Source organism: Rhipicephalus sanguineus, chromosome 1 (genome assembly GCF_013339695.2).
Source record: "Rhipicephalus sanguineus isolate Rsan-2018 chromosome 1, BIME_Rsan_1.4, whole genome shotgun sequence".
Taxonomy (NCBI): Eukaryota; Metazoa; Arthropoda; class Arachnida; order Ixodida; family Ixodidae; genus Rhipicephalus; species Rhipicephalus sanguineus.
Window position 1 is genome coordinate 294,308,465 of NC_051176.1, and position 10,555 is coordinate 294,319,019.

The 10,555-nt window shown below is 45.1% G+C and overlaps 1 protein-coding gene across 3 annotated transcripts in view; it reads right to left on the reverse strand.

Moving 5' to 3' along the window:
* LOC119379294 (U-scoloptoxin(11)-Sm5a) overlaps positions 1–6,342 on the reverse strand; it is a 194,092-nt gene extending 187,750 nt beyond the window's left edge. For 2 of the 3 annotated variants that reach the window (XM_049411929.1, XM_049411928.1), the window contains exon 1: positions 6,197–6,324. The gene's annotated coding sequence lies outside the window, so the exon portion shown is untranslated. Of the gene's footprint in view, positions 1–6,196 lie in introns of all 3 variants that reach the window. The other variant, XM_037648562.2, reaches the window with a different exon arrangement.
* Between the last annotated feature and the right edge of the window lie 4,213 nt (positions 6,343–10,555).

Here is a 10,555-nt window from a genome sequence, read left to right on the forward strand (position 1 = left end):
GTCGGGTCAGTTAATAGCTTTTAAAGTTTATCTTTAGCAAAGTGGCTGGAGAGTTTATTTTTCGTATGTATACAAGAAAGTGCAAACGGCTCATTTATTAACGCCACTAAGGCCACTAAGGAACCACGTAGATTTCAACGTATTCTATGTGAATGTGGGAACCTCTCCTACACAACAAATTTATTTTGTTACATGATGTCCGAATCGTGGCGAGAAAGAAAATGTATAACTATCAATCGCCCGCAGAGTGCTTGCAGAATGAGCCAAAGAATGATTCGCACTGGCATCTTCGTGGCCTGGTTTTGTACACGCCTCGCACAAAGAGCAGAGGCGTGTACTGTATTTCTGCAGTTGCTAAAAATTGAAAACAAAAAGTAGAATTTCTAGAAGACAAAAAAATATCTCCATGGAGCGTAAAGGAACGCCCACTTTAAGACATTTCATATTGACGTTCAGACTGACGCAATGTTTCCACCTTTTCCTTCCCAACGTTGCTGATGTTACCAGTGGTTATCGCCGAAGCGGCACGTCACTCTTGCGCCGACCGATGGACTCAGCAGCGGGAGCTGCCGGAGGAAAAGGGCGCGAGTGTGCCGCTGTCTCAACCGAGTAAACAACAAGCAGCAGACGCTACGCGGGTCGCGTTTTCCGCGAGAATTCGCGTGGCAAGCAAGAAAAGAGCACCACTGGGTGGCCGATGCCATCCTAAGAGATGCCGAGCGCCAATTCATCATGACTGCGCCCTGCGGCTCGCGATGCACAAAGACGCCAACGACAGGCCTGATTCATCGGCCGCTTTCCGGAGAGGCAGCCGGAGTACTCCCGACAAAAGACGTGTACGTTCGCCTGCCCATTTTGTGCTCTTCGTTTGAATTGTCGAAAACGCGCACGCTTTGTCAGTGGAGAAAAAAAGAAGTGCGGAAAATGTGAAACACGAGATTGAAACGCTGGAACTGTCGAGAAAGAGAAGGCCGAATTTCTTCGGCGACTCGGTTGGCTTTCCTTAGCGGCGTACGTTTTGCTATCACCCCTCATTGCATCTGCGGATAACTGCTCTTGCATTCGAGCGTTAAATAATCTACACTGTTATCATCGTCGCTATCATCGCTGTCTCCTCATTTTCTGTGACCGCTGCAGGACGGATACCTTTTCCGTGTCGTTATTCGTATCGTGCTTCACTGACCTCATTGCTTTCTGCAAATTTCGTAAGGTTGTCACCCCACCTAATACTAGGCCAATTTTTGTAGAACCAGAGTGAAAAAAATGATTTGAAATGGTAGACGACAGGCCATATTGTTTGAGCAATTTCTGTGACAGCGATGCATAACTTTTATTTTTCAACTTCTACAAGTTTAAACAATACCACTGAGATATCTGTGCTCGGTGACAACCTAAGAAGTCAGCGCAATATCGACCTATTCCACTGGTGATTTTCGCTTCCGCGCTTCAAATATATTTCTAGAGAAGCCAGTGTAAAAAGACGTACAGTACGCTTCCGACAGACTTTCCGCTTTGAGTTGGGCGGCCGTGTATTTGCCCCTGCGATTGTAAGCTTTCGCCGACTGTAATAGCCGTTATGATTCCCCCTTTAAAAACGTGGATATTTAACATACGCATTGCCTAATCTGAAAATCCTGCTCGAATTTTATCCGAACAAACAAATTGTCGGGTGGTAAGGGCGGATATAAAATGGTCATCCTCGATGCAGCTATACATTGCCCGTACATAAATCTTAAATAAATTTTGTTGTTTAGATGCCAAAACAATGCAATCATTGTAAAGTGCGTCGTAGCTGGATACTCTATATTAATTTCCCCCAAAATAAACAGCTGCGTGGTTGCAGGAAAGCTACGTATACTGTATCGCAAAAATAACAATGAAAATCTACTATTCACACCTTTTAGCTACTAAAACAGTATTAGTGTACCATAAATACAATATAACTAAATTTATACAAGCAATAACTTATAAGGGACTTATGAAAAATGTAGAACTCATCATAGAAGCGTAATACGCGATGTCACTTGTGTGCTATGAAGGCAATAACACGCGAGTGGCCATATTTGCGGCTTGACATGCATAACTATTACGCGCAGGGAGAACAGGAATTACGACGAGGAAATGCGATGGTGCTAGGTGGCGTCGTCAGTGTGATGTTTTCAAATGGTTAATAAATGTTGCAAGTGACTGGTAGGAAATTACTAGTGCGTTGGGAATGTTTCATTCTTCGATCACCCGTGGTAAAAGTGAGAACTTTAATGTGTCGCTGTGAACGCTCTTCTTGCTTCGTATTGTTTGGTCTGTCTCGCGACATACGCGATGAGAGCAAAGAAACGTACTAGTTGGTCTTGCTGGTTGTACATACCTTAAGAAAGGAACAGCGCAAAAAAAAAGAAAAACGACAGTTCATTAAGAAGACGCACACAGCGCTGTGTGTGTCTATTTCTGTGTGTCCTGTCGTTTTTTACGCTGTTCCTTGAAGGATGTGCTTAGCTTTATCCATCCTAAAACGGTCATGCATTCGTGTATTCCTGACAGACAGAGTTTCTATAGGCCTGCATCAGCCAAGAGGTTTGTAGGGGAGGGCTTGTAAATATTGTGAATGAATCTCACAGCTTTACGTTGTACGTTTTCTAAAGTATTAATGTATCAGTTAGTGTGTGTGTAAACCAGATGATAGCGTGTTCTATTACGAAACGGACAAAATTTGTGTACGAAAGTAGTGTGATATGGCTTCGAAGCGAGGCCAAAGCATCGTGTAAGAAAGAAAAGTTTGCGTATATACTTTCTTGCATTGTGCTCTCTACGTGTAACGCAGAGATACGACAGCGGCCTCACGGACACTTTTAGTAAACATAACTTCCGTGTAGCACGCCTCTTCAATAGACACGGTCGTGAACATTGCTTAGCGTTCCTTGGAAAGAGGAGCCGAACCGCCTGTTTCAAGTTCATTGGACTCTCGCAGCCTTTAGGATTGTATTTACGAGCATTTTGAAATAGGTAACGACATGCGCCTTTCGTTTTCGGAAAGCTTTTAATATATGGCTATGCGCCACCGTAGCGTATCCACAGCCTAACTTCTATGTACAATGTTTCAAGTGAAGGCGGAGATAGGCAAGAACACGTACACAGGAAGACAGATGCAAGTTGCTCTGGTTCCTCAGCTGTTCTATTTTAGTCGTGCTGGCATGAATCTATAGATAATTGTTAGCGCATGTGCAGGGAACAGCACGCAATGAAATAAACTTATCTCGTAAACAGCGTTATTGTTCTGGAATAGAATATTTGGCTCAGTTGTCTTCTCTCGGCTTTTTCAGGCAACAATACGGTAATCAAAATATAATTAGATGGTAGGTTCGCCTTGTACTATAGCATTAAGTTCTCCAGGTTTCACGGAATATTTTTCACTCTCCTTTGAAAGCACATTAAAATCATCAATCCTCACATTCACATCATACATTGTGTGAATAGTCACTCACTCCACGTGTGGCTGAAAAGAGCGGTTTTGCAGCGTCCTCCTTTAGAGCACAAAGGCAGACTCACACAGGCCATTACTTTGAGAAGGCGTCAGAAGGCGTTGAAATAAAAAGGTTGTTCACTCTCAGGTTTTGTATAATTTATACGATCGTGCAGCGTCGCACTGTGCAGTTTATACATCTTCTGCGGCACTTACACTGAGCTCACCATTGGCAGCAGTGCCTTCAGCCGGTTTGTGATTTTCCTATGTTATGCTTAATTGTTGCCTTTCCCTGACAGTCCAACTTCACAAGTGCACTGTTTTCGTATGAATCCGTTAAAATGTGAGTGTGTTAGTAAGATAGGTGTATTAGTAATATGGACAAAAGGCCTGTCAAAACGAAAAAAAAAACCCAACAGGGAGCAATATTATGGTGCCAATAATCTCCTTTTGTTCAGTATTGCCTCATCTGTGAAAGCGCATTTGCATTTAATTTTTAGCGGCTGTCGACCAAGGCCTTATGGCATCCTTAATTTTCTCTCTCTCTCTGGTGTGTGTGTGTGTGTATATATATATATATATATATATGTGTGTGTGTGTGTGTGTATTTTAAAGGTGCACAAGCTGCTTCCTGTATAAGTGGCTTCTCTGTTAGTTCTGAGAGTACGGCGGAGAAGCACACGTTTCTGCCGGGGCCCGCGTTCCATTTCTGTAGCTCTTTTGTACCTGCAGCACACACGAAAAATAGTAAAACGAAAGATGTTTTTAGTGCACTTTATATAAAGTTCATTCCAGCACACCTAAGTGTTGTCCGAATGGATATTCTTTGTTCAGTCCCACGCATATTTGCAGACATTTTTTTCCCCTTTTCAAAAACTGCTTTTCATGAATTAGTCCCCTAGGCTAGGTGCGCTACGTGCTACACCAACGCACTCGTTGACGGTTTATGCTTGGAATTAGTCTTGCATTATTTTTCTTATTCTATGCAGTATCACAGAATCTGCCGACAAAAATCTCTCTCGTGGGGTGTCCCTCGCTGCCCAGTGGTTGCCTTCGCTCGTAGGCATTGCTGGAAATGAATAGGCTGATCGCCTCGCTTCAACTTGTAAGCATGATGAGTGTGATTGCCCGGAAATTTCGTGTATGATGTACAATGCTCTCCTGCTTATACGCCGGCACCTCCTAAAGCAGCAACTAGACCAGTGTGTTGCGAACGGATCGTTCTCTCCCCGTGTTCGTGCTCGTGGCTTGACTCGTCGTTTCAGAGCACTCTTACATAAGCTAAGAGTTGACTCTGTGTTGGTGCGCGAATGCTTATATACAGGTCAAGGACGTGTGGGCAGTTTTTTGTGTGCATCTTGTGGCTCCTGTGAAACACTTGAGCATCTTATATTACACTGTCCCGCATTGGTTACGTAGCGGGCTTTGCTGATTAAGGAATATAAAGGAATAAGGAATATAAAAGGAATATATATTTCTTCGATTTAAATGCACGACCATTCACGATTACCTCTTTCCGAGAGGGTGTGCTTCTCGACGCGATCAGGTCCATCTCACTGTGGTGACTTTTATGGATCAAACGGATCTGGCAACCTGTTTAAAAATTTTTTTTCTCGTGTTTTTACTTATTTTTTTTCAGGTCTTCGTCATCTTTTTCTTTACTTTCCATCTTCTATCCTCTTTCTTTCCTCCTACCTTCCTTTCATCTAACTCTTCCCTCCTCCCGACAGAGTAGGCAGGTGTTGTAACCCTCTAGGTGGCAGTTGTCAGCCTTCTCTCTCCATCTTTCCTCTGTGTATGCAAATGATAATAATAATAATAATAATAATAATAATAATAATAATAATAATAATAATAATAATAATAATAATAATAATAATAATAATAATACTGTGAAACAGAAACTTCACGCTTCTTGTCAGAGTAACACTCCAAGCTGCTTTCGAAGGAACTTGCGCAACAGGTGTCTTATGCAACTAGGCGAAGTGTACTACACACTAAAATCCACGTGGCAAAATCAAACCAACGAATTCGTTTGCGACTACTGCGCTTGGTTCAAGAGGCGTCGCGTTTCGTAATAGTTGGCGACTCCGCAGTAAAGCAAGTTCTCGGAAAAAGTGTCTTTTTTTTGTTCTTGTAGATTACGCTTCGATGAACAACGCCGAAAGTAAAAAGAAATAAGCTTGATTTAGGAAATTCCGCTCAGAAAATGCGCGGAAGAAAAGTTCCTAACGGAGTTTGTGCCGCCGCTCCATGGCATTACCATACTTTCTAGTCCTCATTTCACCAAAATACTCTTTGTAGGTGAGTTTGCGCGCTATTTTTTTTTCCTCTTTCGTTTCCCTTTTCTCTACAGAATTCGGCTTGTTGGTGAATCACTGCGGAAAGAACACGGCGCACACACGAGTGCAGGGACGAAGGCGACACTGTGGTATCGCCTTTGTTCTTGTTTGTGTGCTTTTTTTCTTTACGCAGTGTTTCACTACTGTTTCTTTTTTCCTTAATTACGCCTCGATTTCCATGGGATCAACTTCATCGGTACTCCAAACGGCGCGTACACTACGGATATTGCTGTGCGTCGATATAGGCTGCTGTGTTCCTGGATATCTTTTCGCTTAATCAGGGCAAGAAAAACTATACTCTAAAACCTCCTCACACTTGGCGCGCGCGCGCGCTGCGCGCGTCGGGAGCGTCCAAGTTGAGGAGGAGGCAAAGAAGAGGAGATGGGGGCCCGCTCACCGCTTTTCGGGACAACGCGCAACGAAGTCGAAGGCGAGAGACGGGACACCTCGGAGCGCCGGGACCTTCGCTCGCCGGTTTGCGGGCTATCGTCGAACTGATTCAGCACCGGTGCCCCAACCCGACGTTGTTCAACTCGCCGCGCGGTCTGAGCTCGGGCCCATTTCTATTGGGCCCGGGCCTCTCACGTGGGCCGCGGCTGAACCAATCGCGAAGCGCGTCCGCCTCGCAATCACCTGCGCTGGCTTCTTCCCGCCGAGGGCACACTGAGGTGACGCGGGAGAGAGGCGCTGTGTAGTAAACCGCCGAGTGTACCACGCCAGAGTTCATCGCAGGTCATTAAGATTGCAGGCCCGTGCCACGGGACCCCCAGAGCGCATTTCGGTCGCCGCCAGTTCGAGGCGGAGGCGGGAAAACTGCGCGCGGAGTTTGAGCCTCTGGCCAAATACAGGCGGATTTGTTTTGCCCTTTCGCGCGCACTTCGGCAGGAAAATAACGAAAACTGCCTCTGGCGTCTAAGGTCGTACCGCTCGGATCGCACTCACCCCACTCGCTGCAAATTAAGAAATTGGATGGGTTGGATGAAACGGGAGAAGCATGTGAGCAAACACCACTGTTAAACTTTACATTCTAAGACATACACGCAAACCCTCCACACACCTTACCACCCAACGCCCCTCGCTCACACAGAGTTTGCGCCTTCGTACAAGACCCCTGCGTGCTGTGGAGAAACGCAAAAGGAAAAGACCTCTGATTAATATACGTACGAACAAATGGAGCAACACGAAGATGCCATTTTCAAATAAGAGCTTTAAGGCAGCTTATTGTGTACGAAGTTCTCTGCTCGAGTTCCTCTTCCTCTTCTGTTTCCGCTTCCGGCACAAGATGCCATGAGACTTTTTCCCAAACAAACAGTATTTGGGAATGTGGTCGGCAATGCACTTAAGGGACACCTACGCTGTTCATTATATTAGAATACCTGACGGCCACCGAATTATAGCCCCCGCAGAAGAAGATTAGCACGAGTGACCGTTCCAGCAAACGCTCGCTTGTGCAAATGGTCGCTCTTTCTGCGGTGACCGTATATCCAACATTACAAGAGTAGTTCTACCCAGTATCAATCAGATACACTCTAACACAGGCGGACGGATGGACGGACGGACACAGCGACCTTTATTAGGGTCCTGAGGAGCCAGCCAGTGCAGTCCTAGAGAAGGACTCCTGGCTTGCTCTCGGCTAATCCCATGTTGGAGCCGGGAGGTCATGCCTCTCTGCTTTCTCACGGACCCTCTAGACAGCCTTGGACTGGTCTCCCTGTTTTGAACTCGTGATGGCCTCCTCCCAGCCCTCGCTGTTGTTGAAGTCTTGTAACACAATGCACTGCCAGAGCATGTGGGCTAAAGCACAGAATTCTTCCCCGCAATCCGGACAATAAGAATCTGTATGTGTGTGGAGCCTGCTAAGGAAACCTCTCGATGGGTACGCACCTGTCTGAAGCATCCTGAGCGTACAAGACTGTGCTCTACTCAGTTTTGGATGGGGAGGAGGGAGACGTCGCCGCTTCCCTCTGTAATGAGCCGTAATTTCATAGAAAAAAAGGTTTCTTTTTTTCTATTTTTGGCAAGTCCGAATTTGCCTTGCCACAAATATATATAGCTCCATTTAAAGATACACGTTAAGTCTATTTTGGAGATCCTTTTACCCTCTTCGAGGTGTCGTGGGAGGCGCGACTCTCCAAAGATAGTTAACGTGCATCATTAAAGCGAGTTATTTATGTGACAAGTAGGGACTCACCAAAAAGAGTAACAGGTACTCTTTTTCTTTTTTCTTAGAATGTACGAACAGTGCGAGTTTGAGGCGAAGTTCGGGCGTAATTTTATAGCAAAATAATGTGTTTTTGCGTACCCGCAACATGTATTAATTTAGTTGAATATATATTATAGTAGTACTGCAACTAACAATAATTTTTGGGGTTTTACATGCCAAAACCGCGATGTGATTAGCAGCCAAGCCGCGGTGGGGGACTTTGGATTAATTTTGACCTCTTTGGGTTCGTTCTAACGTGCGCCTAAACCTAGGTACGAGAGCCGAACTTGCGCCCTCGAGCTTCGCAGCGCGACACGTTACCCGCTAAGCTACCGCTGTATGCATATACTGCTGATAATACGACCCCAGAGGCATTATTAGCCTTTGTTCAATTAGCTATTGATAAGTTAGACATTTATACTGTCATCACCTTACATATGTTTCTGAGAGTGCATGAAAACTGGGCTAATAATAATAATAATAAATAATAAATATTGAGGTGGAAACATGTGGCCTTAGCGCTATTCGATCTCAAACGCCAGGAGCGTTGAAAGGAATGCTGTTAGTAAGATGCCAGATACGAAGGTGTACTTCTACTATAGCAATTCGACAGTTTTACAGAATACCGAATTTATTCAATTGGATATTAGAACCGAGACTTCTAACATAATACTCGGAAGCCAACATTAAATAGTATTCTCATGCGCGATCGTAGGCTAGAAAATCTAAACCAAACGGTTAGTGTGGCGGTTATTAAAACACATTGGGGCAACTACGCACTAGTGGCCTTGCCCTCCTCCTCACCCTCACCCTCACTTTCCTTTCCCACCCCTTGCTATACTGTAGTGTACATGACTATGCTGTCCTTTCTTTCTCTCTCTATTTCTTTCTGTCTATCATTCTTTCCATTTCTCTCTATCTTTTTCTCGTTCTCTCGCCCACAGCAACGCAATCCTCGTCGTCATCATCATCATCATTGTCATCAACCTGACTATGCCCACTGCAGGGCAAAGGTCTCTCCCATGTTCCGCCAATAAACCCGGTCCTGTGCTTGCTGCTCCTACGTTATACCTGCAACGCAATCAACGCAATCATATGGTTCCCATAAATGCTTGTTCTTCTACCGGGCCTGGATAACCGAGTGTTTACGACGCTCGCCTTCGGACCGTGGGTACCCGGGTTCGAATCCCGCCTCAGCAAAGAATTTTATTTCGTTTTATTTATTTCTCCTCCTCTGCCCTTTTCATCTCCTCCTTCCCGGCTCATTGCCTCCTTCGTTCCGCTCTCTCCCTCCACTCTCTTCACTTTCCCGCGCACCTGCTGTACTCGGTTGTGGGGCTTGCCCGATTCCTGTGGCCAATACCCACCCGAGTTTCTGCGGACGATTAAGCGGCCAACCTCGAGCTTATAGAACTCCGCTCTTAAAACTAGCTCAACAAAATAGTGTTACGGTTTCCTTACAATCTTGGTAACTTTCTGAGGTTCATCGGACGCCTTTCGTGGCTTGCTTTTCTAATGCACTCTATACGTTTAAAAAGATCTAAATATGTAGGACAGTAATCTCAAACATGAATAGCCAATGTGACAGAACCACGAACTCTATGCACTACCCCGTCAGCCTCGTGAAGAAGAATTGCTCTGGCGTAGCAAGGGGGTCAAACCTCTGTCTCGATTTTTTATTGCGATAGCAATTAGATGGACACTCTCGGCTGATTTTTGCCGCTGTTGTCGCCGTCACGCCCCTGATATGTATATGTGTGTATATATATACATAAAAAAGGCACAAAGAAAAATAAAGCAGAAGAAAATTCGGAAGCACCCGACCGGGGAATCAAACCAGCGACCTCTCGCTCCCCAGCCTGCTGAATTAAACAACTCAACCATATCGCGCCGCGTGGAGGGTCACTCCACGCGGTGCAGTTTAAAAGAAAAAAAAATATCTAAGAGCATCTGATTCTCCATTAGAGAGTATGAGAATTGGGGACCCAAGACACTGGGTCACCAAGCTGCGTTGGGTAGGCTGCTCTTGCGTTCGGAGGATCAGCAGAGCTTTAGAACTGGGTCAAACGCAAGCTGCGTTGGCGCAAACGTATGGGGCGCCACACGTGGCGAAATTAAAATCATGCGTGCTGCAAAATCGTGCTGCAAGTATCGAGCCGGTTCTCGTTCTTCGTGTGACATTCCAATTTCTTGCTATCGCATTCATTGCCTTGGCCTTGCGGCGAAACTGTGACTTTTTAGCACCACTTGTATCTACAGTGCGCCGAAGCTATCTTGGGCCAAAATAATTTTTCAAAACTCCCATGATATATGAAAATCCGACCAGTGGTCGACTAATACGTAACGGTAAATGTTTTCTTGTTAACGCTTAGTAAATTAGCGAAAATAGTAGCTTAAATAATTAATTCTTTGCATAACTACAGAAATTTTGGCGTCTGATTCTGCAGCGCATTCGAAAACATCATGCTAGAAAAGTTGTCGCCCACCACGTCATCCCTATTACTTTATCTACTCCTCAAAGTTGTATATTGTAGGGAGCGCGGCCGGCGGTCT